Consider the following 27,341-nt stretch of genomic DNA (forward strand, 5'->3'; position numbering starts at 1 on the left):
TCTCTTGTGACAGAGTTTTTCCACCAGATCGGAGCCCCAGCTGAAAAAGCGCTGGCTCTGGTTGAGGCTAGCCTAACCTCTCTGTGGCCTGGGACCTCCAACATGTTTTTGTTTGAAGACCGTAAGTTCCTCTGTGGGGCATACCAGGAGAGGTGGTCCTGTAGGTGAGAGGGTCCTAGGCCATATAGGGCTTTAAATGTTAAAACCAGCATCTTAAACCTGATCCTGTACTCCACCGGGAGCCAGTGCAGCTGGTATAGCACCGGGTGAATGTGATCCTGTGGTGAGGACCCTGTAAGGAGTCCCGCTGTGGCATTCTGCACCCGCTGGAGTTTCTGGGTCAGTCTCAAGGGCAGCCCCACGTAGAGCGAGTTACAATAATTCAGTCTGGAGGTGACCGTCGCATGGATCACAGTGGCTAGGTCAGGGCGAGAAAGGTAAGGAGCCAACTGCTTAGCTTGGCGGAGATGAAAAAATGCCGCCTTTGTTATAGCTGCAATCTGCACCTCCATGGAAAGGGAGGTGTCAAAGATTATACCCAAACACTTAACGGACGGTGCTGGCACTAATTGCACCCCCGCAAGAGATGGGAGTTGCTCCCCCAATCCCCTATCGTCCTGACCCAGCCAAAGGACCTCTGTCTTTGAAGGATTTAACTTCAACCGGCTCCCACATAACCATCCAGCCACAGCTTCCAAACATCTGATCAGTGTGTCTGGGGCCGAGTCAGGATGGCCATCCATTAACAGATAGAGTTGGGTGTCATCAGCAACCCAAAACTCCGGACTAGCTGGTCGAGGGAGCGCATAAAGATGTTGAAAAACATCAGGGAGAGTATCGCACCCTGAGGCACTCCACACACCAAGGAGTGGCGCAATGACAGTTCCCCCCCCCCAAGCGTCATCCTCTGTCCCCGACCAGAGAGAAACGAGCACAGCCATTGAAGGACTGTGCCCTGGATCCCCACGTCGGCAAGGCGGTGGTCCAGGAGTTCGTGATCGACCATGTCAAAGGCTGCTGACAGGTCTAGAAGAATCAGCAGCCCCGACCCGCCTCGATCCAGCTGCCTGCAGAGATCATCTGTTAGGGCGACCAGAGCCGTCTCGGTCCCATGACCAGCACGGGAGCCGGATTGGAATGGATCAAGAGCCGATGTTTCATCCAGAAACCTACCAAGCTGTTCAGCAACTGCTCTCTCAATCACCTTACCCAGGAACAGAAGATTTGAAACCGGGCAGTAATTGGATAAATCTAAAGGATCTAATGATGTTTTCTTTAAGAGCGGGCACACCACTGCCTCCTTCAATTCCCCTGGGACAAATTGCCAAGGGACAAATTGATGATATCCCCTAGGGGGGCCCGCACCTCGTCTGAACATGCTCTAATCAGCCAAGACGGGCATGGGTCAAGAGGACAGGTGGTGGGCTTTCCAGCTCGGAGGAGTCTGTCCACATCGGCTGGGGATATCCGGTCAAAGTGGTCCAATACTGGACCCGAGGATAGTTGAGGGGCCTCCAGTTCCTTTATTGTATCCAAATTGGCAGGGAGGTCATGACGGAGCAACAGGACCTTCTCTGCAAAAAAGCTCGCAAATGCCTCACAGCTGTGTGTCAAATTGTTATTTAAATTTGGCTGTCCCTCCAGGGACATTAAAGACCTAATTACACTAAATAATTGTGCAGGGCGAGAGCTAGCGCATGTAAAAACAAGCTGATTCCTGGACCATCTGTGGGCTGGATTTAGAAGGCGATTGGGCCAGATCCGCCCCCTGGGCCTTAGTTTGCCTACCCATGGTCCAGACAGTACTGAGCTACATGGACCAATAGTCTGACTGCGTATAAGGCAGATTCCTATGTTCCTATGTTACTACCAGTCAGTGTAGACTGACAACACTGAGCTAGTCAGATCAATGGTCAATGCCTGTGTTCCCTGAATGCACCTTCTTTGAAGAGAGGGGATCTAGAGAGAAAGCTCGCATCTGCCCATGGTGCTAGGGTAAAGTTTCTCATGTATGGTGTGTGATCTGTTGGCCTCAGACACAGTGACATTCCAAACACACCCATGAGAGGATCTTGCCTTCTGTTTGCAAAAGAATGTGAAGCATCAGCCATCAAAAGTTATTCCCAATCTCATGTGTAAATACAGACTTTTTGCATACTCATGAGAGCCCATGTAGATACGATGGGGTTCATTTCAATTATGTTGGACATGATGCCACAGCTGCATTAAAATGCAATTTTGCCATGGGCAAATACCATCCAAATGATGCATAATAGGCACTAGCTGAGATGAAGCACATGGGGAAGCTTTTGAACTGACAAATTTTCAATTTTTCTTGGGATCAGTACCTTGCACAGAAGGCCATCCCCTGAGTGAGCGGAAGGAACTGAGGACCTTTGGGGATGAAAAACTGGCTCATAGCAGCTTCCAAGTTTGCGTGCCTTCTACCTTTCCCTTGGAAGTTTTGATTTCCATTTCTGCCTTGTGCCTCCCTAGAGCTCAGTCTGGGGAGTGACCTGTTTGAAAACCATCAGAAGTGTTAAAAGTACAAAAAGGAGGGAAGGTGTGAATTAAAATGACTTTTACGACAGTTTGTGACTTTTGGCTGGCTTGAAAAGAGGAATTGACAAATGCATGGTGAGAGGGTTGGTTCTCCGGGCCCTGGCTGCCAGATGAAGAACTGTCAGAAGAAGATTCTGTTTCCACCAGAATCCTGGCAAGGCAACCATTAAAGCTGTTGTGGGTGAATTGCATGGCTAAGCATGAGCTCAGATGTTGATCCAACAAGCTCCAAGCCTCCTGCCTCTCCCTTTTGAAGAGCGGGGTGGGCAAACAACATGCATTTCTGCCCTGGCCAAGCAAATAGGAACTTCTATGAGTGTTTGTGTTGGTCCTGGCTTCTCCAGGTCCTTAATTGCAGAGATGCCAGTTCAATATCCAACTTAACTTCCCATGAGGAGACTCATGATTGGCAGGAGTGACAAGAGGAGTCCAGAAGTAGCAGGTCTCTAGGATGTACTTGGCTGGAAGTGTTTGAAAACCAGCTTCCCCAGGATCCATCTCCTGGTCCTCTTGATCACTGCCCCCTCCTCATGCTCAGGCATTTATTGAGGCCTTGATTTTGCCTCCCTCGTCTTGCTTGAGCCCTCCCCTGGAGCATCTAGCTCCTTGATCTCTTCCCCCACCTCTTCAGGATCTGCCCCCCCACGTCATCTCTATGGGGCTCATGACAGTGAGTAGCCAGGCTAAGCTTTGTTCTACCTCCATTGCCTCTGAATACCAGTTGCTGGGAATTGCGAGCAGGGAGAGTGTTGTTGCACCCAGACTCCTGCCGGACACCTGATCACCTACTGTGAGAACAGGATGCTGGACTAGATGGGCCATTCGCCGGATCCGTCTGGCTCTTCTTATGTTCTGTGTTACACAACAGATAAAACATGTATGTCTTTCAAAATAAAATTCTCTTTTCTTATTTCTTTATGCTGCCACTGCCTCCTTATTTTTATTCAGCGCTCCCCAGTTGCACCCGGAGCTACTACCGCCTTCCCCTGGATTGTTCTAGCAGCCCCCAGGGGGCAGTGCAACCCACTTTGGAAAACACTGGAGGGAAATTAGCAAATACGGAGGAACTGCACAGCTTCTAGCCATGAAGCCACACACATAGGTTGCCACAACTCTTTCCTTATCCTGAGTCTCATTAGCATTCCAAGCCTTTGCTCTCAAATGGCATCATTTGCTTTTGCTAAGATGTACTTGGTGTGTAGCCATCTGTTTAATAGCCGAAATAGTTTGGGTTCAAAAGGGACGTTTTGATAGATAGGAAGAGCCCCTCAGCAAATGATTCCAGAGAGTGGCTGTAAATTATTAATTTGCACTCCCTCCTTCATCAACCTGCCTCGTGTTCATCTGTCACTCTTGGCCCTGTTGCTGCGGCTGTCAAGATTTCATTTAACTACTGCGTTCTGGTGATTAATTGCTGAAATATTCAAAGTTATTTTGTGAATCATTCAGAAGGCTTTTATTATTTTATTACTTTTTTTTTGCTTTCATGGGTCTCTTCAAGCATGGCAGTGGTCAGCAAGGTGTTGCAGGCAGGGTGGTGAGTGTAGCTGCTGATAGCGCAGGAATCTCCCTGCACTGCTGGCACTGCAGCAACAACCTGCTGCCGCTGCTGCCACACCTGCACTGCGCTGATCTCCCTGCACCTGGCCCCTCCCCTTCTTGGGCCAGCCCAATACATTTTGCCACCCAAGGCAAATAATAATAGTAATAATGCCCCCATTGTAGTTCCTTAAGGGTGCTTCAATAATGCAGCAGGGGCAGCAGCAGGCAGGCCCCATCCTGGCTCTGGGTGGGGATGATGTTGGCTGAGGGCAGCAGGAGGGGCAGCCGCTGGGTCCCCAAAACCCTGATGCTACTGTCACCTCCTCTGACATTACCCTAAGGTGGCCTCCATGGAGAAGCCATGGCCTGAGGCAACTGGAAGTGGCTTGGGGAACTGCTGGCCCAGCAGCCCTCCTCAAGCAGGCAGTGGCAAGATCAGTGCAGTTCTGCATCTGTGGCCAAAGGAAGAGCAGCAAAAGTATGCAAGGACACGCCTCTCTTTCATTTCCAGATCTGCTGCCCCACCCAGGTCTCCACCTCCCGTTGCTTGAGGCAACTGCCTCAGTAAGGCTAATGGGTGGGCTGGGCCTGCCACTTGCTGCAGCTCAAGAATACCCTTTGTGAGATGTGAAGGTGACCGTTTTTGTTATTTATTTATTTATTTATTTATTTATTTATTTATTTATTTGGCCTGCCCTCCCCAGCCAAGACCAGGCTCAGGGCAATTAACATCAAGTATAAAAACAACTGATTAAAATACAACTTAAAAACAGGATTAAAATACAACTTAAAATGCAGCCTCATTTCAGTGGAAGCCCAGATCAAAAAGTTTTGGGGGGAGAAAACGTCAAATCTTCACCAAGGCCAACTATCCAGACTGGTCCTACATGGGCCAGAAAAAAGCCAGGGAAGTCCCAAATAGGGGTTCCATCACAGAAGGAAAAGGAAAGAGGGGGAGTGGATCAGGCTGATTCCAAGCCAAAGGCCAGGCGGAACAACTCTGTCTTAACAGGCCCTGAGGAAAGAAATCAGATCCTGCAGGGCCCTGGTCTCAGCGTTCCACCAGGCCGGAGCCAGAGTTGAAAAGGCCCTGGCTCTGGTTGAGGCTAATCTGTCTTCCTTAGGGCCCAGGACCTCTAGAGTATTGCTATTTATGGACCTTGAGGTTCTCCGCGGGGCATACCGGGAGAGGCGGTTCCGTAGGTACGAGGGTCCTAGGCCTATGCCAGCTGGCCATAGATTCAGGACAGACAAATGAAATAATTTTGTTACTTAGTGCATATTTGCTCTGCGGAATTTTCACTTCTCTGACTAAACATCAGGAAGAATTTTCTGACAGTAAAAGCTGTTTGACAGTGGAATGTTCTCCCTCTGGAGGCTGTGGCCCCTCCTTCCTTGGAGATTTTAAAGCAGAGGTTGGATGGCCTTCTGTCATGGATGCTTTAGCTCAGGTTTCTGCACTGCAGGGGGTTGGACTGGATGACCCTTGGGGGTCCCTTCCCAAGTCTACAATTCTATTATTCTATGTGTCAATCAGGCAACCAGCTGCCTTGGATGGCTTTAAAACAGGATTGGATGTGTTGGTGGAGAGACTGCACTGGTAATGAAGACACTCTGATCCTGAAACAATGCTCTGAGATTTTCAAAACTTTGCTGCAGTGTCATGAAAGGATTTGCAGAATTGGCTTATTTGATTTCTAGTTGTGGCTTGCATAGGTCAATGGATAGGTCAGCCACATTTAATATGTGTGTTAATTGCAAAATCTAATTGAAGTTGCTGTTTTGAGGTGTGTATAGGGGTGTGCATAGGGGTGTGTGTGTGTGTGTATTGGCCACGTCAAGCCTGAAGTCCCAACAGGTTGGGAAAGGTTGTTCCCTTAAATTTGCATTTTCATATAAAGCTGCCTAATTTGCAGTTTCCAAAATTATACACAAACTAAAGCACAGCTGCCCTTTGAAATTCACAGTTCTATGAATTTTGCAGTCCAAGTGCCTGCAAGTGACATTAAAGTATCTGAAAACATATGTCATAGGGGAAAGTATTCATAACGGTGCACAGGTTAGTGAAAATAACATTTGCAATATATAAAAGGAAATTGCTTTGCAAAAAAATAATGTATTTGGAGAAAGTCACAAACTGATATGGAACTGTGGAGAACTGAATTTCAGACTGGAAAAATGAGAAACTGAGAGAAACAGAGACTGATGGATTTGGCCATCCTTATGGATGCTGATGTATGTAATGTAACATAACATAACATATGGATGCTAATGTATGTTTAAATGTTTGGCTTGCAGTGCTTGTGAATTTATAGGAATTAAAAGAAATAATACATTAGCGTGTTTCCTGTTGTATATAATTTTAAATGCCCCCTGATAAAGAGAGAATGAGTGAAGAAAACTAACAATTTGTCAAGTAGTAATTTACCTTGAGGAGTGTATAGGCACTTATTTTGCATTATCCTGGAGAGAAGTAGGGATAAATTCATTGGCATTAGATGAAGTAATGGCCACTGACTGTTTCTTTCCTTTCTTTTTTTATAGAAGTTTGTTAGATTTTTCATATAATTCAGTATCTCCCCTCCTTTCTCTTAGTCTTCCCCATGCTGCCGATCCCTTAATCCTTTTTGCAGTAATATTTTAACTTCTTTTGTTCAGCCATTTGTCCATACATCTAGTTCTTGAGTGTGTGCCGAGAAAGTTTTGAAACATAATGCTAGTTTTGGGTGGAAGAAAGCTGATCTGGAAAAGTTGCTCTGCCACACTGTGTCTCCCACATTCTTAAGAATTTCCTTTTACCTGTGTGTCAAAGTGATTTCAAAACAAAAAAACAAAATAAAACAAAAAAATGCAACAAATATTTTTATAACAGTACAAAAAGATACCAGAGATAGGATTAAAAACAATATAAAATGAGCACCTTTCTCATGGCTTTGGAGTTTATGCAGTGAGGAGCTCTAAGAAGTTCTAATTCTCTTGGAAGTTTGTTTCATAATGCAGTTTACCAAAGAGGATTTTCTTGTGAGCCAGAAGTCTACTGTCAGAAGCAGTATGTTTCTGAATAGCAGTTGCCACAGGAGGGGCAAGTGCTGTTGCTTGTGGGCTTCCCATTAGGTCATATGGCTGGTCACTGTGAGAAGAGGACGCTGGATTAGATGGGTCACTGGCCTGATCCACCAGCCAGGCTCCCACAAAGTTCTTAAATGTAAAAAGTCCTCATCCAATCTGGTGTGACTAAGGATTTCCAGTGCAACAATATTAGTTGTGTGTCTCCCGGGTAGAACTATCTTTTCTGCCCTTCTGATAACCTCTGTTTGGCAGATACACAAACAATTATTGCATTGCCATTGCCCATCTCCAGAACGCATTCATTCTACTTTGCATTCCCTTCCAGAAGGGTTTTAAGAACAGATATGTCAAGCCACCTGTGGCCTTTCTATCTCTGGAGGTTGCCTGTGGGCAAAATGCCCTGATGTTTAAAGTGTGTGGGTGTTCAACAGGCTCAGTGTGTTTTTATGTACGCTCAGTGTGTGTACACTTTGATCAGTTTCCTCTTGGTTAGTAGTTGTGTGGACTCATGAAATGTATGAAATGTGTGGAGTATTGTGCAGAAGTTAGATCAGTTAGTGGCTTCGTTTTGTTGTGAGGTTGGTTACAGTTCCTGAACTTTCATATTGTTCTACTTAATTGGCACTAATTAGTAGCTGTTAGCATCCACAGCGCTCACGGCTGCAGAATTCTGTTTCTTAATTTGGTGCTGATTAGACACCATCAGCATCTGACAATATTGATCCTACCCTTCATGCAGATTAATATGGATCTCAGACTCCTTGGCTTAAAAAAAGGGGTGGGGAGTGATTTCCACATTTTCTGATATTGTGGGTTAAAACACCTGATGCCATGTGGACATTTCTATTCGAAATTTAACCTGAGGCTCACCAAAAATCATCCAGCCCAAGTGTTGCAGTCTGGAGATGCCTTGCAAGGCAGTGATGGAGCTTCTTGGTAGTGGCACCCCATTTTTAGAATTCCCTTGTTAGTGAAATCTGCCTGCCCTTCACACTAGCTGCACTCAGCTAGAAACTGAGACTTTATTTTGTCGATTTTCTCAAGCTTTTGGAATGTATTGAGCATTATCACTGACTTTGCAGATTATCTGAGTTCAAATTGTGGGTGCCATTAAAAAAAATCATTGCTTTACTGTTGTGTTTATGTTCTTTTATGTTAAATGTCTGGTGCTCCTTTGAGAGAAAGAGTGGGATATAAAGCTGATGAAATAAATAAGTAAAATAAAACCATTAACATGAATTGGTGGGCTGTTTCTATACAAAGAAGCTGCAATCTTATACACACTTACCTGGGAACTGGGATGGGTGAATCTGTCAATTTTGCTTTCTCTTGTTTTCTCCTTTTTCCAAACCTATGTTCAGTTATCCATAATTTTCACACCAGTATGCAATAATAATAATTCATGAAAATTCACCAGCATTGTAGTGGAGATTTCTCCTAGTATAGGCAAAATTGTATACTAATGTAGGCATTATGGAAAAACAAGTGTTCCCCAACATAGTGCACTTTATGTTATTTTCATGAATATATGCTTACGCACATGTTGTCTTAGTGTATGCATTTTTGTACGCCTTCCTTGACTGGGGAACTACACCATAAAGTTCAGTGAAGTATAATTTTTGAAGGATGGCTGTGTTTCAGTTCTCACGTTGTTTTGGAAAGCGTGGATCACACACACACACACTCAATTCAGTGTTGCAAAAACTGGAAGCAGCTTAAATTTGTGAAATGTTTTGAGGGAGTTATAAATATTCTCAATACGCTTTCTGGCATTTTAGTGCTGACATTCTTAATCGCTGGTTGTTCATTCAAGTGTACCAGTAGATACTGAATGGGGCTTATTATCATATTAATGTAGAATCTGTTTGTGGGTAATTAATGTATTTCCTTCAGGGATAGGTATGTTTTCCAGCTCCAAAGGTTAGGAGAAATCTGCATTCCTATGGAAGTGTCATTTTAAGGGCTGAAATGATGTGGATATTTTTGTTTTGCTTTGTTTGCTTGTTGTTGCTTTTGGGCAGTGGGGAAGTTTGGACTGCATTTATCTAGCTGCTTTGCTCTCAGGAAAGCAGGAATGGGTGAGTATAAGGTAGATTTGAACTGGGAATGTCAAAGAATTCCTGCAAAACTAATAATGGGAGCAGAAATTGCCAATGTTAGTTTATTCAACCCCTTGTCCAGAACAGACTTCAACCCAGCAAATACAATTGGCATTTTCTCTTGTTGCTTTCAGCTGGCTAATGATATGTGATGGATTTTTCATTACATTACCTTTGCATTGAAATGATTGGGGTACAATAACCTAATGACAATATAATCTATGCAGTTTGCACAATTCGTAACATAACTAGCATAATTTTACCACAGAGGACAGTGAGATGAATAACATAGTTTTTTGGTAGAAGGCAAACAGCAGCAGAATGGAGACAGTGCATGCAACATATAGTAGAGGTGAGCAGGAGTGGATTTTTGTGTGGTAGGCAATGTGGGTTTAGTTCTGTTAAAAGGTAAAGGTAAAGGGACCCCTGACCATTTGGTCCAGTCATGACCGACTCTGGGGTTGCGGCGCTCATCTCGCTTTCTTGGCCAGCATGACGAAGCCGCTTCTGGCGAACCAGAGCAGCGCATGGAAACACCGTTTACCTTCCCGCCAGAGCAGTACCTATTTATCTACTTGCACTTTAATGTGCTTTTCTGTATTTTTTGTGGGTGCAATGCAAAAAGGGGGGGGGGACAAGAAGGGAGCTACCCTTAAATTGTTTTACTGTACGTTGAGCAGTCTTTATTTTTGCTTTCGTTCTTTATTTTTGTTTCAACTTTACATAAGAAAAATCCACACCACCCAACTTGCTTCTAGTGGTATTGGTTTATAATTGTTTATCATTTTCTCATTTATTGATATAATTACTATCAATACATGTCTTGAATATTCTCCCCTTGCCCAAATTAGCTAAAAGATCATAAACAAACGCTTTGAGATGAGATCCGCAAGCTCCTTTAGTACCCTTGGTTGCAGCTCGCCAGGCCCTGGAGATTTGAATTCATTTAAAGTAGCCAGGTGTTCCCTTCCTACCTCTTTTCCTATCTTGGGCTGCTGCTCCCTCTTTGCATCATTTATTCTGTTATCAGGCAGGGCATCTCTTTCCTTCTGGATGAAGACAGAGGCAAAGTAGGTGTCAAGTAGTTCCGCCTTTTTGCTGTCACTCAATAGTCAGTCAGTCAAGTTTATTGCTTATAGCCAAAGGCTGCTGCAATGTATACAATGTCATTCAATAAAATATGTACTAGTTTGATACAAAAACTTAAAACATTTACATTGTCAAAACATGACGTAATCTGCGCAAAGCTATATAAACTCCTTAATATACAAACTGAAACATTAGACAAAAAAATGTATAAGCTAAAATCACTGTGGGACTACTAATATATTAAAAGTAGTATTAAATAATACAAAAGACAATTTTGTACAAAGTTTAGTGAGAAAGATACAGCTTGGTGTAGATGGGATCAAATAAATTCATCTCCTTTACAGTTGATAGCTATCTCGGCTATACAGTGGTACCTTGGGTTAAGTACTTATTTCGTTCCAGAGGTCCATACTTAACCTGAAACTGTTCTTAACCTGAAGCACCACTTTAGCTAATGGGGCCTCCTGCTGCCGCCGCACTCCCGGAGCACTATTTCTGTTCTTATCCTGAAGCAAAGTTCTTAACCTGAAGCAAAGTTCTTAACCTGAAGCAAAGTTCTTAACCTGAAGCACTATTTCTAGGTTAGCGGAGTGTGTAACCTGAAGCGTATTTAACCTGAAGCATATGTAACCCGAGGCACCACTGTATAATTTTTTCTAAGTTTCCTGGCGGCAGTTGCAAAAAGTGCTACACGCCAGGTCACATACTTATCTATGTCTGCGAGGAGATAAAGAATCATGTCAGAGGCGTTCTGGCCAGGGGACCTTGTCATTATAGGTGTCAAAAACCGTTCTCTTGCTTCATTATATAAGGGGCAGTGTAAGATATAATGCATAAAGTCCTCTAATTCAGGGCATCCCCTGATACAAACACGTTCATTTACTGGTATGCCTCTATGTCTCCCATCTCTATAAGCAGAGTTTATTGTATTTAATCTTAATTCTGCAAAAGCTTTCTGGAGTTGTACAAAAGTCAATTCAAAATGTATGTTCATGGGCCTCTATAAGTTTTAATGGGGCGCATGTGGATAGGTGCATGGAGTTTAAGTCATTTTTAGTAGCCACTGCCCTTATGGTCCGTTTAAAAATATTTTTCTGAGAATGTAGGGAAAGTTCTTTGAGCTCGGTCACTGAGAGGTCATATTTGCCCATCAGCTGGGCAGCATGATGTACCCAGTTTTTAAAGGGTAATCCATTCGAGAGCTCAATCAGGCATTTTTTGGGTAGCCTAGTGTTGTCCATCTGTTGAACTCTGAACCAGTAGCAGAGGATTCTTTTATCTGTTTGGTTCTCTATGCTCAACATGCGAGTTTTCAACCTGACCATGGCGGATTGTGCATCTTTGGGTAGGCCTAAAAGGGCTCTTAAAAAATAATTCTGGGAGGTTCCAGACCAGAAACTTTGAGGGGTACCCCAGACCTCTGCGCCATATAAATTCTGGGCAATTGATTTTGCTTTATAAACAGATAGAACTTGGTTAACCAGATTTCCACCTTTACAAGCGGCCAATTTCAGAATAGCTTCTGCTGATTTGAAGGCTTGCAATTTAATGTTAGATAGCTGAATATTCCAAGAGGCCATTTCTGAGTAGACCAGTCCCAAATATATAAACGTATTTACTTGGTTTATGATGTGTTCACCAGGTGCCAAACATGCTTTTTTGGGCACTTCCTAAATACAATGAGCTGTGTCTTGTCATAGTTTATAGATAAAGCTTGTGAACCTAATTTCACAAGCAGCCGTCTCAGGCCCACCGGGGTTCTAGATACAAGTACTAGGTTATCTGCATACATTAAGACTGAAAGGTTTTGGTCAAGAATTCTAACAGCGGCAAACTGTAAGCCATCCAGTTCTCTACGTCATTAATATAAAAGTTAAGCAGAAAGGGCACCAAAATGAATCCTTGTTTAACTCTGGTAATAGTCTTTATTCTAGTAGTGAGATAGCCAGGTCCACTTTTACTTGTATCGATGTATCAGTATATAATGTTTTGATGAGATATAATAAGCGACAATCTATATTTGTCTTTTCCAGTTTCTGCCACAATGCATGTCTAGGGACTGTATCGAAAGCTGACTTTAGATCGAGAAATTCAAGAAATAAATTGCTGCCTTGAATCTTGTTCAGCCACCCTGTTACATTCCATGATAGAAGTTTGATTGTTTTCTAGTGATTTCCTCTTGGTAAATTGCTGGTCATTGTGCTTTTAGAGTTTGCCAATTTTTGAGGCAACGGTATCATTTATACTAGTAGTGTGATCCAGATGTTCAATAATTTCAGTCGTTGGGCATGAAGTGTTCACTGGACCTTTACTTTGCAAATTACAGTGGTACCTCAGGTTACATACGCTTCAGGTTACATATGCTTCAGGTTACAGACTCCGCTAACCCAGAAATAGTGCTTCAGGTTAAGAACTTTGCTTCAGGATAAGAACAGAAATTGGGCTCTGGCGGCGCAGCAGCAGCAGGAGGCCCCATTAGCTAAAGTGGTGCTTCAGGTTAAGAACAGTTTCAGGTTAAGAACAGACCTCTTGAACGAATGGTAAGTACTTAACCCGAGGTACCACTGTACTCACCAGCGGAGATTCCTTAAGTGTAGTTCCTAACTCCTCCTCATCTAAATGTCTCATCTTTGTCCAGAACTCTGGTGGTTCCGTAGATATCAAGCAGTTATGGACACTGGGTCTGTTGTCAGTCTCTACCTCTGATTCTTTGTTCTCTTTCAATGTCTGGCTCATAAGGTCCAGCCTCTCGATAACTGTTTGTTGCTTTTCCTGAGAGAGGTTCCTAAAGGAGTTGAGGAAATCATCTTCCAATGGATAATACTGATGCTGAGCATGATTCTGTGGATTCAACTCGGGCATGTCTGTTTCCCCCAAGCTTATCAAGTTTGTTTGCGATGTCATTACTTCCATTGGAGATCCAGGCTTTGGTTTTGTGGGTCGCTCTGTAGCCCTAGTCCTCATCTTGCATAAGGGCACAACAGTAGAATTGAGAAATACCCGGGCTGGAAAAACTCCTCTGCTTGACAATCTGGGTTTCAACTTATGGATCAGTAAGGGCAGTCTGGTAAAGGAAAAAGTTAACATTATTTTTTGGAATTGGTTTGTGGTATTCAGGGATTCAGTCCCAATGAGATCGATCTCTGTAAGTCCAATTCCAAGTAAGTCTGATAGATGTCGTTTGGCAGGCTGGGCGCCTTTCCAGTTAGGAGTTTGAGCTGAACTTCCACAGATTGTCATGCAGATCATTTTTGGTTGAACGATTAGACGAGAAGAGTTGATTTTAAGTACCTCTACACATTCTGTGTTGAGCTTAGGGATCTACTCTTGTTGACACCATTTCGCTTTGGTGGTCTATTGGTACCTGCTTATTATTAACAGATAATCTATGGACCTCTTTGGATAACTGAGTTATTTGGGAGGTGATACCTCGAATTTGCTGGAAGATATGTTCAACCGTTCTTGCAATTAAAGTTAATTGGGTGCTCTCCCTACTTGTTATTTCTTCCTCTGTTTGAAGCTCAGAGTCAGCTTGCCCCATCACTGAATCTAGTTCTGCACCCCCACTCCAAGTGTTCTCCTCACATTCACAATCAACTTCAAGAGGGGAAAACTGGCTTTTTGTTGAAACTGTAAAAACAGATTTGTTGAAGAAGTCCTCCATTTTCGATTGAGAGCTGGTGAAAGGACTGCCTCTTCTGTATCCCTGTAGCGTTTACAAGCAGGCATAATAATGCGGTGATAAGTAAACAAAGAGAGGATTCCTTAGCAGGAAAAGAAAGGGGGGAAAGTGCTCAGTTTATTCTGTTGAAGAGCTTCTCTGTGTAATGACTGCCAGGAAGGCAAAAAACAAGGGGAGCTGGCAATTAACAGCTAGCAGCTAACGGCCTGCCTGCCCAGGATGCTTCTCGCAGTGCTTGCCCAGAGTGTTTCGTATAACATAGATAAGAAAGTGCTGATAAGTTCTCAGTGAATTTATAAGTTTAAAAGTGGAGAAAGGAAAATCACTTTCCTGAGCAGCAATTAAAGTCAATTAGAGTCCTCCGGAGCTCCGAAGCCTGGTTTTTGAACCAATGCATCTTTCCAGAAGTCCAATGAATAGCGTATCTCCACTTTCTCCATGCAGAGGCGTTTTGCAGCTTGCTTGTTCTCCCTCTTGCTTTAAAGATAGCTGAAGAAATCTTTTGTATTATTTTTAACCTTCTTGCAAAGCAGCTTTTGATTATTATTTTTAAAGTGTTGATTAAATGATAAGAAATCAAATTTGTATTGACCATGCATCTCTGCTTAAAATGGCCATTTGCAGATTCTCTACTGGATTTCTGGAATATTGAATTAAGCATGGTTTGCTATGTCGCTGTCTATTTTTATGTTTTACATCAGCCTTTGACAACCTGTTGCTCTCCAGATGTTTCCGGACTACAACACTCATCAGACCCAAGGCTGCTGAGAGATGTATTCCAAAAGATCTTGAGTGCAACTGGTTTGTGAAAATGACTTTACAAAAAAGGAAAAAAAGCTGAATTTGTGCATCTGCAACACAGTGTTCTGTAATCTTTGTTTTCAGTTGCAAATGACAGAAGAAGCCCTCCGTGGCAGGTCCACCAACAGTCTGCATGGCTTCATCCTGCCCTCATTGTACATGCTGTGTGTATTTGTTTTGTGTACACAGCGCATGCAATGTGGACAGGATGGAGGTCACGATCCACCGAGACAAGATGTGGGAGTCAGGAATGGCTTGGAGGGGAACCACTATGTTGCTCCCTTGATTAAAACTAAGCAGGTCTTGCTTGGGCCATTGTGGCATGGCTCCCACCTTTGCATCTATCCAAGGAAGAGGGCGTAAGAAGAATAGTAAATAAAAGAGAATGGCTCCCTTGGAATATGTGGACCCTGTGATCAACATTCTTAAAAACCATTTCCTTTCCTTTGAATCAGCCAGACTGATTGCATATGTGTGAACTGGGTGGAACAGGGGGAGGGGATGTATTTCCTGTGCTCTTTTTCAGATCAAAATTGCCCCCGCGTCCCCTTCACCTAGGCAGAGTTTCCCAAACTTGGGTCTGTAACTGTTTTTGGACTACAATTCCCATAATCCTTGACCACTGGTCCTACTAGCTAGGGATGATGGGAGTTAAAAACAGCTGGAGACCCAAGGTTGGGAAACCTGGTTGCTGCTTTTAGGCAAAGAAAATCATCTCAAGAGTTCCATTCACTTTCTTCCACATCTAGCCAGTCCTTCCTTAAGCTATGCAATGACAGGGATGGTTTTAAGCGAGTCTCAGAATGTGACTTGGTTCTGATGGGTAGTTTTGAGAGGTGGGTTCTGATTGGTGTTCTATGGAAAGAGCTTTGCTGCTTTCACTTTTCTGGTGTCACTACAAATGGTGCAACCGAAAAGCTACAAGCTTTGCAACCGAGGGGCACATTTTATTTTGCTCTCTGCTGCCTATTTGTAAGATGTTGGGTCTCTGCATGTTAATGTTGGGGAGATAAGTGAGGAATAAGATGACACAACTCAGTAGCCCAAGGCAGACATTCTTGGCTCACATGAACTGTGAGAGGAGAGGGGGGCACTTTTACCAGTCAGCTAATTCTGCCCATCCCCACTCACATATTACCGGTATATGTTGGGATGGGGAGGTCTGAAGTTGGGATGGACAAATCTGTTAACTTTGGCTTCTCTCAGTTTCTAATTTTTCCAAGTTCAGTTGTCCACATTTCCACATCTACTTGCATTTGAAAGAAAAAGGAATACAGAGCCTGATAAAAATTCATCAGCACTTCACTGTGAATTTCCCCTGATATATGAAAGTTTGAACTTAGCTTTGTCTATTATACACATTTTTACAAAGCAATTTCCTGCAACTGAATGAACATAACTTGAACTGGAGAACTACACTGAAAAATGCAGGGGAGCATGAATTCTGAAGAATAGCTGTGTTTCAGTTCCTGCAGTGCTTTGGAAAGTGCAAAATAGGCAGGTTCACTTTTAAATGGGAGCTGAATGTAATTACCCCCTCCCATGAAGATTGTTTGACATGTGGCAGTGCAGGAAACCTAGATTAGAAATGTTGGAGAATTCCAGTGGAAAGAGGAGTAGAAACTTCCAATGCTCGCTGGTTCGTCTCATGGCTGGAACAGAAATCATTCCAACAAATCAGTATTTGCTGTTCCTTTCTGTCCACAAAAGATAAGTAACTGATCCTCACCCACATTTGTGCTGCATTTTCTTTCTACTGAAATGTACAGGGTGTAATAATCTGATGACAGTGCAGTGGCGTAGCGTGGGTTGTCAGCACCCGGGGCAAGGCAAGTAATTTGACCCCCTAACCCGTGTATTTGCGCCCCCTAACCCTAACCCCCAGATGCTGCGCCCGGTGCGGCCGGCCCCCCCTGCACCCCCCACGCTACGCCACTGTGACAGTGCATTCTGCATAACTAATTATGTACTTCATGTAATTTTGCCGCAGTGTCTGCTGGACACTGAGGGGAAGGTGAACTGTAACGGAGTGGAAACAGATCTGCGTGCAATGAAGGCAGGACTGAATAGGAATCAATAATTTCTTACATCTCTAACCTAGATACACAGGGCAGAGGCTCCCTGCTTCTTCCCTTCTCCATAACATGTGGATTGCGGTGAGTTGGGACAGCAGTGTTAGAAATGAGCTGGAGGATGCAGACCCCAAAAACTGGATCAAATGTACAGTACAGCATGCTCTGTATCTTTCAACTTATAGCCCCTTTTATAGGTAAGAAGGGAGCCCTGGTGCTTTCCCCATTGAGTGCCAAAAGACAGTCGATGCAGGAACACTGAAAGATTTGCCTCCATGTGGACAATTTTTCTCCTCTCTGAGTCTTTTAATGCCAAAATGGTATGCTGAGCTGAATCCTCCTGCAGGGACAATTGATTTTTCTCCCCCTCCCATTCCCCCCCCCCCCCCGCTTTCTGTTGAGAATAGAGTGTGATTCTCTAATGGGCTACAAGGTGTTGGATTCAATAAGATGATGAGGAATGGATATTAGAAAGAGAGAAAAAGATGAGCCTTGTTTCTCTTTAGTTGCTGGAACCAGGTCCCACTTGCACTGAAATTTGCCCCAAGGATGTTGCATTTCATGGCAATTTCACTGACCTGTTACAGCTTCCCCCACCCCAATCTTCTAAAAGGCATTGAAGTTCTTCATGCCTGGTAACTGCAGGTGCACTGAAATGAGCAGTGAATTGTTTGCTCCCCACTGTGCAGTCAGAGCCTGGAAAGTACAGTGGGGGGTGGGGCGGGGCAGAATTGACTGCAGAAAGAAACTCCTGCTGTTTCAATGGGTAGGTTCAAATACATTCATAGATGCCAGGAATTAGTTCTCTGGCTGAGTGCCATGTTAATGGAGCCCCTTTACCGGAAACAGTGCTGGGGATGGGGAAGAAAAAATAATAATAATCTGGTTTTCTTAAAGAATGGTTTTTCTCCTCTTGATGCAGGAGAAATTCCCCCACATGTTAATGGAAATGTGCCAAATCCACTCTTTGAAATGATATGTAAATTGAAACATGGCTATCCTCTGGAATTCTGACATCTTTGAATTTTGCAGTGCAGCTTCACAACAACAACAACAAGAAGTACCAGATAGATAGAGATCGATATTAGAGAAAATTGCATGCAAAATAATGTGTGTGTTTATATATTTTGTTTCAACCATTTATATACTGCTTCATCATCTCCATAATTGTTATGTTAGAAGAAACGAACAAGCACTTAGCAAGATACAAAGCATTTGGCGGTGGCAGGGGGAGGCCAATTCATTTACAAAGCATATACATATACAAATAGGATACAATAAGCAGCAAGTGAGTGTTGTTGCATAAACTTCAGCCATGTCCCCGTTTACCAGGCACAGTCCTTCTTATTTTCTAGAGATGATTTGGTCACTGACTTGAGAAATGAGCATGACTGTGAGGATTCACATCCGATTCAAGGTGTTGACCTCTCCCAAATAATCATGGGAACGGTAGCTTTTTATTGTTATTGTTGTTATTGGTTTCTATTGATTTATTGGTTTGTTTGTTGCTTGTATAGGGTATTCTGTTTTTTAACGCTTGATGTTTTGTTGTGTTTTATGTATGTTGTAAGCTGCCCAGAGTGACTGAGGAAACCCAGCCTGATGGGCGGGATATAAATCATTTAGCTTGTTAAGGGTGCTGGGAATTGTGGCTCCCTGAAAGGCAAACTGCAGTTCCCAGGATTCTTTGAGGATTTGGGGAAGCCATGTATTGTAAATGTGATTTAAATGCATTTGTGTGTGTGTGCACAGCCTCCGTCTCTTAGCTGCTGATCTGTAGCAGTTCTGCAAAGCAGCCTCATTCTCATGTCTGTGAACCAAACAATAGCTTAGCAAGACCAGGTGGATACGCAGGTTCATGGGCAGTTGCTCACAGCCACTTTGACTTCACTCCAGTGCCCAATTGAGCTACATCAAGACTTGGCTTAGTGTGCCATCCAATTCATTACTCACAGTTAAGCTCTCTCCTCATCGACCACAAACTGTAGCCAGAACAAACCTTACAGTAAGTTTGGCCTGCCTTATCATGCAAACAAGCCTAGCAATGTTTTTGCTTCTCTGCTGAACCTGCAAACATTGTGTGGTTTGCACACAGTCACCTGTAGCTAACCAATGAGATGAAAGGTATGCTCAGGGTGCCAGCCAGATTGGGCACCTAGGTAACAATCCTCCAATGTGGAGTGCAGTTTTGGAGGGGTGGGTGGCCGATCCCCATTTTGTGCTGATTGTTCTGATGCAAATGGGGAAAACAAATGCTGTTCCTGCTTCTCTAGAACATGCTATCAGAAGCTTTTCCATTCCAGGGCTCGATCTGATGACAAAAGTGATTGTGGAATATCCCCCACCCTCCAGCTGAATAATTCTCCTGCTCAAATGATAGCACAGCTTCTCAGGATTTGAACCAATATGTCAGGGGATTGAAAGCTTTATCCAAAGGCATGGGGAAATGGGATTCATTTCTGAGGTACTGCTCTATTCAGAAACATTTTCCTTCCAACAATTTTGGTGGAGTTCAAGAGCGGAGTGCAGGTCTCCTCTTTCAGTAGGTTAAAACAGCGCTAAAAAGGTAAAGGTAAAGGTACCCCTGCCCGTACGGGCCAGTCTTGACAGACTCTGGGGTTGTGCACCCATCTCACTCAAGAGGCCAGGGGCCAGCGCTGTCCGGAGACACTTCCGGGTCACGTGGCCAGCGTGACATCGCTGCTCTGGCGAGCCAGAGCCACACACGGAAACGCCGTTTACCTTCCCGCCAGTAAGTGGTCCCTATTTATCTACTTGCACCCGGAGGTGCTTTCGAACTGCTAGGTTGGCAGGCGCTGGGACCGAGCAGCGGGAGCGCACCCCGCCGCAGGGATTCGAACCGCCGACCTTTCGATCGGCAAGCCCTAGGCGCTGAGGCTTTAACCCACAGCGCCACCTGCGTCCCAAAACAGTGCTACTAACCCCCTAATTTGATGGACAGGGTAGTTAGGCAGAGGCCTTTCCTCAATTCATAACGAAAAACAAACAAGATGACTGAAAATCTTGGAGCAAGCCCGAGGCACCAAATTATTTTTCTCTTGGATTTACAGAGAGGAAGAAGGGAGGTGGGACACAGCCTTGTAAAATAAAATCCTTGAATGACTGAACGGATGAAATTCCCAGCCGGTCTGGTTTTAATTTGAACGATGTTCTGTTGCCTGATTTGGGAGGAATATCAATTAGAGCTGTGTGCAGGTGGGGATCCCAGAGCATGAATTAAAATCAAGAGCTTTCATGCGAACCATTGTAGCAAGCTCATTGTGACATCGTAGTGCAGCTCTAGACAGCTGCCTGGAGGGAGCAGCCCTGTCAGCTGCCCTTGCAGCTCCTGATTCAGGCTGTGCACTTTGCCAACACCTGTTTTCTTTGGGAAAATGGCAATTATATTGTAATAATAATAAGCAGCAATCAGTATTAAAACATGCCCTATATCAGGGGTCACCAACACAGTGCCTGCGAGCACCAGTATCTCAGCTGGTGCCTGTGAAAAGTTTCAGTAAATATACACAATGCATGAGGGACAGCTTGCTGTCCGCACTGCTGTAACCTCTCCTGCATGGCCCCACGACAGCCATTTTGTGACTGGTGCCCACGGCACTTGATCAAAATTCCAGAAACGCCCATTGGCTGAAAAATGCTGATGACACCCACCGTAAAGAAATCTGCTTTAGAGTATTGTAGTGTGTAGAATGATTTGAGAAAAATGGATGAATCTCTGTTCTAAATAAATAAATCCTTAGAAAATTTGCAACTTTCCCTGTGCAGGTGAAAAGTATGGACAGCAGTGTTAATGGAAAAGCTCACTAAGCCTATGAAATGGCAGGGCAAAAAACCAAGGGTAAAGTACAAACTTCTAATGGAAATAAAGGACAGAGGAGGGTTTGCACTACCAGACCTCAAATTATATTACGAGGCAGCATGCCTAGTATGGATTAAGGAGTGGGTGATTTTAAAAAATGCAAATATATTAGACATCGAAGGCTGGGACAACAGTTTTGGCTGGCGCAGTTATCTGGGATATAATAAAGTTAAAGTCCATAGAGGATTCCTCAATCACATAATTAGGAAATCTTTATTCACAGTACAGTCATACCTCGTGTTGCGTTAGGTTCATGTTGCGTCTTTTCAGCTTGCGAACATGGCAAACCTGGAAGTGTATGCGTCCAGGTTTCGCCACGTGCGCAGAAGCGTTCTGCACGCTTTGTGCATGCACAGAAGCGTTCTTCGCACATCACACGTGCGCAGAAATATCACTCTAGTTGTAGACTTTTCGGGGTGCAATCAGCACCCTGGAACAGATTGTGTCCGCAACTAGATGTACCACTGCATGAGAAAGAAATGAAAAATTACTGGAACCCAAAACCCCTTGGTGGTTGTCACTGGTAGAAGCAATAGCAGTGAAAAAGAAAAACATGGGCGTTAATTGGCCAATTTATAAGGAAATATTAGAAGAAAATAATCAATTGAAAATTAAAAAATATGATGAACTCAAGCAGGTAGGTGTGAACTGGCTACAACATCACCAGTTAAATTAAATTTTTAAGTCACACAAAAAATAAATGGATTTGACATAAAGATATCAGATTTAGAAAAAGAACTTTTATTAACTAATAAAAAGATATTATCAGAAACATATCGATTACTATTGGTTTGGAATCTTAATGACGAGGAGGTGAAGGAAGTGATGGTGAAATGGGCACACGATTTTGGTTATCCAGTTCAGATGGAAAAATGGGGGGAAACTATGGAAAACAGATTTAAAATACCCTGCGTGCTATCTGATAAAGAAAACTTTATAAAAATGACCTACAGATGGTACCTGACCTCAAGCAAATTAGCCAAAATAAATAAAAATAACAGTAATAAGTGCTGGAGATGTAAACAAAATGAAGGAACCTTATTCCACACGTGGTGGTCATGTCCCCCAATAAAAAAAAATTGGGACATGATTTATGAAGAACTAAAGAAAATGCTAAAAAATACATTTTTAAAGAAACCTGAAGCTTTCCTATTAGGCATTTTAATGAAAAGCATCCCAAATGAATATAAAAGTGTTTCTTTACGCGACAATAACGGCTAGAATATTAATAGCAAAATACTGGAAATGTGAGCTAATACCAAGAAAAGATGAGTTGCAATTGAAGTTGTGTGAGTATTTCGAACTAGCCAAAATGGCAGAACTAATAAGAAACCACTCAGACAAGGTAAAAAAGGAATGGGTTTGCTTCAAAAACTATATGACTAAATATGGTTCCAAAAATAATACTTGGTTGTGCTTAGATTAATTTCACAGATATAATGGAAAAAATGATTTAAATAAAGGAATACAGATTATTGGTAACTAATGAGAAGTGTTGAAGCCACAAAGAGATAGAGGGAAGTCAATTAACATATCAAGGATTCAAACAAGTTTAGTGGAACAGAAAGAAAGTGATTGTAAGGAAAGAAAGAAGAAATATTAATGTAATTTCTTTCTGGGAGCCTTTTGTATAGAATATTCAAATTATGGTTTGTATCCTTTGAACAATTTTATCGTTTTTAAAAAAATCTTTTTTGTATTTTATTTTTCTCTTTTATTCTTTTCTTTTTGTGTATTTGGGTGTAATTTTTAATTTGTTTTTTTCTCTCTGTATTTTTCAAAACTGCAAAAAAAACAAACAAAAAAAACAAAGCTGTGAATGGCACCCAGGACTAGGATGACATTATAGAAATATAACTTTTATAACTTTTTCAGTCAATAATTCTGAAACTTGGAAACCCCTTTGCACACATGAACAATTGTGGTGTAGTCTATTTCACCAACAAGGGTGTTTAATCCCACTTGGTTAGGGGGCTTATTGCTGCTGTTTTCTTTTACAGACAAGTACATCTGCTCACATCACTGGCTTGAAAGAAAAAGAGAGACTAAGGCAAGGAGGAAGGAAAATAGATTAAGATCCTTTGCCCTGTTTCCTGCCACAGAAAGTAGGGGATATGACATCACACAGACCTGTCTTCTCCAGGACTCTGTGAGCCTTAACCCCTTCATATGCTTTTTTTTTAAAGCAAACATAATTGTCATTTTTGACTGCATGTTTTCCCACATTTGGGACCACTTGAGGATTGTTGAGCAGCCCGTTTAGTTTGGCTGCTGTTGTAGAGTGAGTATTGAATGCAATTTAATCCATAGCTGTTTTTGTGTTTCTTCTTCTTCTTCTTCTTCTTCTTCTTCTTCTTCTTCTTCTTCTTCTTCTTCTTCTTCTTCTTCTTCTTCACTTAATGCTATAATAGGCTTTTACACGGTTTACAAAATATAAAAACCAGTTACCCAGAAATTAAAATGTAAATATTCATAGTTAAAATGCACAATAAAGCACTCCCATTAAAACACCAAACATTCATAATTAAAATGCACGATAAAGCAATACAGCAATTAAAACAGGAGGTTCACATCACATTGATTTTGTGTTTTGATGTATCTGTTTACATGGTTTTGGAATTGTTGCATTTAATGGTTTGCATTGTATGAATTGTTCTGCATTTTTTTCTGATGGAAGACCAATATATAAATGAAATATACACTCATGAAACTCTACCATGTCACTGTGTGGTGGCAAATATTACAATATATACCTACCTCACAGGATTGTCGTGAGGGATAAATAAGGTAAGGAGAAAAGCCAGGTATACCACATTTTAATCCCTTGGAGGAAAGGCAGGATAGGAATGTCATCAATCAACAACTGGCTTTCTTCAGAGCCTTTCAGAGACCCATCTGTTCAGACCAGGACTTGAGGAGGAAATGCAAACTCATTTACCCGCCAGCTGTCTTTGGTAGTAGCTCTGCTGACCTGACATCCTTTTGCATAGCCTTGCCTGTGTGGCTCTGTGGAGGGGGCAAATGCATCACAAAAAGGAGGAGGCAGACTCTTGCTTATCTGTGACAACCAGTGAGGCTTCATGGCTATGCTGAGCCTGGTGAGACTTTGCGCTTAATGGGAGGGTGCTCAGCTAACCCAAGTTTGCTGTTTATGGATTTTATTCTGCAGCAGATTGGGTTCCCAGCAATGATCTTCCCAGTTTGATGAAGGTGGTATCATACACTTCTTTTAAAAAATGGTGATCTGTCATTTCTCTTCAGATCTGGAGGTAGGAGAAAGTCCAATTTGGAGTCGTCTTTTTTTGCATCCAGAAGTTAATCTTTGCTAGTTTATGTAAGAGAGTTAAAACTGAATACAGGCACACTCTCTACCATGGGAGAGAGTAATGGGCACCAACTCTGATGTCTTTGAAAGGGGGTCAGACAAATTCATGGAGGAGAAAGCTATTGAAGGCTATGCTCTGCGTCCACATGTAGAGGCAAGTATTCTGAATACCAGTTGTTGGAAGCAACTGGAGGGGAAGGCATCTGCAAGAACAGGATGCTTGGTTAGATGGGCCATTGGTCGAATCCAGCAGGCTCTTCTTATGTCCTGAAAGAATGCAAAGTGACTATTAGATGGGGCTGATGAGAGTTGTAGCCCAAAACATCTGAAGGATATCATGTTGGGTAAGGCTGGCATAAGCCTTGTACAGTGGGAAATACTTAAATGCAGTTGGGTGGAGTTTTGCATTTCAATTGGAAAAATGTTCAGTTTTGGATTCCTGCTTTCTACAGCACCCATTAAGCAACAGGGGGCACAGGACAAACCCCTTGCTTTAGCTAGGTCACAAAGTTTCTTAAAAAGGTTAAAAGGTGCTCTGGGAATGATAGCAACAATGGAAAGTTAACAAATACTGGGCTATATACAAATTGCTCACTTACCAAATTGAATATGTTAGTCACTCAATGTGTTAATTGGAAGGTATTTATCACCCTCTTTTTTGGTTATCACAGCTTCCGTTCCTCCATCTGCCTCATCTGCATTATTTATGATATTGGCTTTATACCACTTTAAACAGCCATGGCTTCCCTCATAGATACCTGGGAAATGTAGTCTGTTATGAAGTGGTTTAAAAGGTAAAGGGACCCCTGACCATTTGGTCCAGTCATGGCCGACTTTGGGGTTGTGGCGCTCATCTCGCTTTACTGGCCGAGGGAGCCGGCATACAGCTTCCAGGTCATGTGGCCAGCATCAGTGGCATAGCGTGGGTTGTCAGCACCCGGGGCAAGGCAAGTAATTTGCGCTCCCTAACCTGTGGATTTGCGCCCCCTAACCCGTGGATTTGCGCCCCCTAACCCTAACCCCCAGATGTTGCGCCCGGTGCGGCCGCCCCCCCCTGCACCCCCCACGCTACGCCACTGGCCAGCAAGACTAAGCCGCTTCTGGCGAACCAGAGCAGCGCACGGAAACACGGTTTACCTTCCTGCTGGAGCGGTACCTCTTTATCTACTTGCACTTTCAAACTACTAGGTTGGCAGGAGCAGGGACTGAGCAACGGAGGCTCACCCTGTCGTGGGGATTCGAAACGCCGACCTTCTGATCGGCAAGTCCTAGGCTCTGTGGTTTAAGTGGTTAGGAGGCCCCTATTCCCTACCAAAGCTACAGTTCCCAGAGCTCCTTGGGAAGAGGGATTGGCTTTTATACCATCTGGAAATTGTAGATCTTTGAAAGCGGTAGGCGTCTCCTAACCATTCTCAGCACCCTTAACAAACTATAGTTCCCAGAATTTTTTTCAGGGAAGCCATGACTGTTTAAAGTGTTTTTTATACTGTTTTAAATGTGTAGTGCAGATGGGGACTTAGCCAAAGGGTTTCAATTTCTGGTGTTCAGTCTGGCTTGTTATACAGTGCTTATGTTGACATGCTTTGATAAGGGTTAGGATAAATGAATGCCGGAGCTGTGTTGGGGTCTCAGATGAGCAACTGTTAAGCTGAGGCTTACATCCCTGCAAGAAATTCTGTTGCAATGTGTTGCTTGACAAGGGGTGGCTGATGGCTGCAATGATCCAAGAATTTAGTCCCAAGCAGAGAGCGAGAGAGAGAGAGCGCTTTGTGCGAGGAATGCAATAAGGACAGGCTGACCTGGCAACATTCTCCATATCTGATGCATCAATTCCCTCTCCATAGTTTGCTTGGAAATTCAATTTTTCTTCTTCCTCCTCCTTTCCCTGATTTTTCCTGTGAAGGCTTGCTCTAGAAAGAGTTTGCAGTGCTGCCTCAGCTCAGTGGTACAGCTTGGTGTGTGAATGCAAAAGACCCCATGTTCAGTTTCTCACCTTTCTAGATAGAACAACACGATAGCCTCTAATTTGACCCTGGCATCTTTTTGGTGCTAGTGGCACCTTTGCTGATCTGTGGTATACACACCCTTGAGCTTCTGTGCTCTGCACAGCTGGAGGCTGCATGCTTCTGAATACCCTTTGCTAGATGCTACAGGAAGAGAGAGTGCTCCTGTGCTTGGATCCTGATTATGAGGTTTCCACCAGCATCTGGTTGGTCTCTATAAGAACAGGATAATAATAATAAATAAATAATAAACCTTTATTGTCACTACACCACCTGTGTGCAGTGAAATTAAACTAGCCACCCCCCCAAATACATTCAGTCTTGTTCACACTCTGTGTGCTTGTCAGAAGTCAATTGCACCACTTTTTTTTTTCATTCAGCAGTCCAACAGCTCATGGATAAAAACTGTTCTTTAACCTATCGATGTGACTGACTATACTTCTGTATCTCCTGCCTGAAGGTAGGAGATTAAAGAGGTGCCGGCCAGGGTGTGAGTCATCCCTATGAATTTTCCTCGCTCTCCTGAGGCAGCGGTCTCCTGTGATGTCATCTAGCGAACTCAGGAGACAGCCCATGATGTCATGTGCTGTATTCGCCACCCTCTGTAGGAACTTCCTGTCCGTGGCTGTCAAACCAGCATGCCACATTGTAATACAGTGTGAAAGGACACTCTCTGTGGATCGGTAGAAGGAGATCATGAATTTTCGTTTAACATTGTTCTTCCGCAAGACCCTGAGGAAATGGGGTCTCGGTTGGGCCTTCCTAACCATCTGGGTTGTATTGACTTTCCAAGTGAGGTCTTCACTAAGGTAAACTCCCAGGAATTTAAACTCACAGGAATTTTTCAGGGGAGTTTTAAATGTGTGATGTTGTAATTTGCTTTTTTTGTTGTTGGGAGCTGCCCAGAGTGGCTGGTGCAACCCACTCAGATGAGTGGCATATAAATTACTATTTTGTTATTATTACAGATGGGCCACTGGCCTGATCCAGCTGCAGGGCCCTTCTGATGTTCTTGTGATCTTGTGGATCTGGGACGCCAATTTGAGAGTGGTGGAGAACACCAGTTTGGCCCAAGTCTTACAGTTCTCATTAGTCTTTAACCTCGCCCCCAAGTTGCTGAGGAAGGGGTGGGATAAAAATGTAGCAGTGGTAATAGTAATATCCATTCACCCAGGGTAGGTCTTCTGTTCTTTTAACAGCTGCCCAGCAGGGAAATG

General features: G+C 43.3%; 1 protein-coding gene across 13 annotated transcripts in view; it reads left to right on the forward strand.

The window, feature by feature from the left end:
- LOC310836945 (5-hydroxytryptamine receptor 2A-like) overlaps positions 1-27,341 on the forward strand; it is a 241,768-nt gene that overhangs the window by 77,534 nt on the left and 136,893 nt on the right. The window contains exon 1 of one of the 13 annotated variants that reach the window (XM_083722947.1): positions 23,781-23,894. The exons of the other annotated variants lie outside the window; for them this stretch is intronic. The gene's annotated coding sequence lies outside the window, so the exon portion shown is untranslated. Of the gene's footprint in view, positions 1-23,780; positions 23,895-27,341 lie in introns of those variants that run through there. 13 annotated transcript variants of the gene reach the window in all.

The sequence above is a fragment of the Podarcis gaigeae genome (genome assembly GCF_964106915.1).
Source record: "Podarcis gaigeae genome assembly, chromosome: Z".
NCBI lineage: Eukaryota > Metazoa > Chordata > Lepidosauria > Squamata > Lacertidae > Podarcis > Podarcis gaigeae.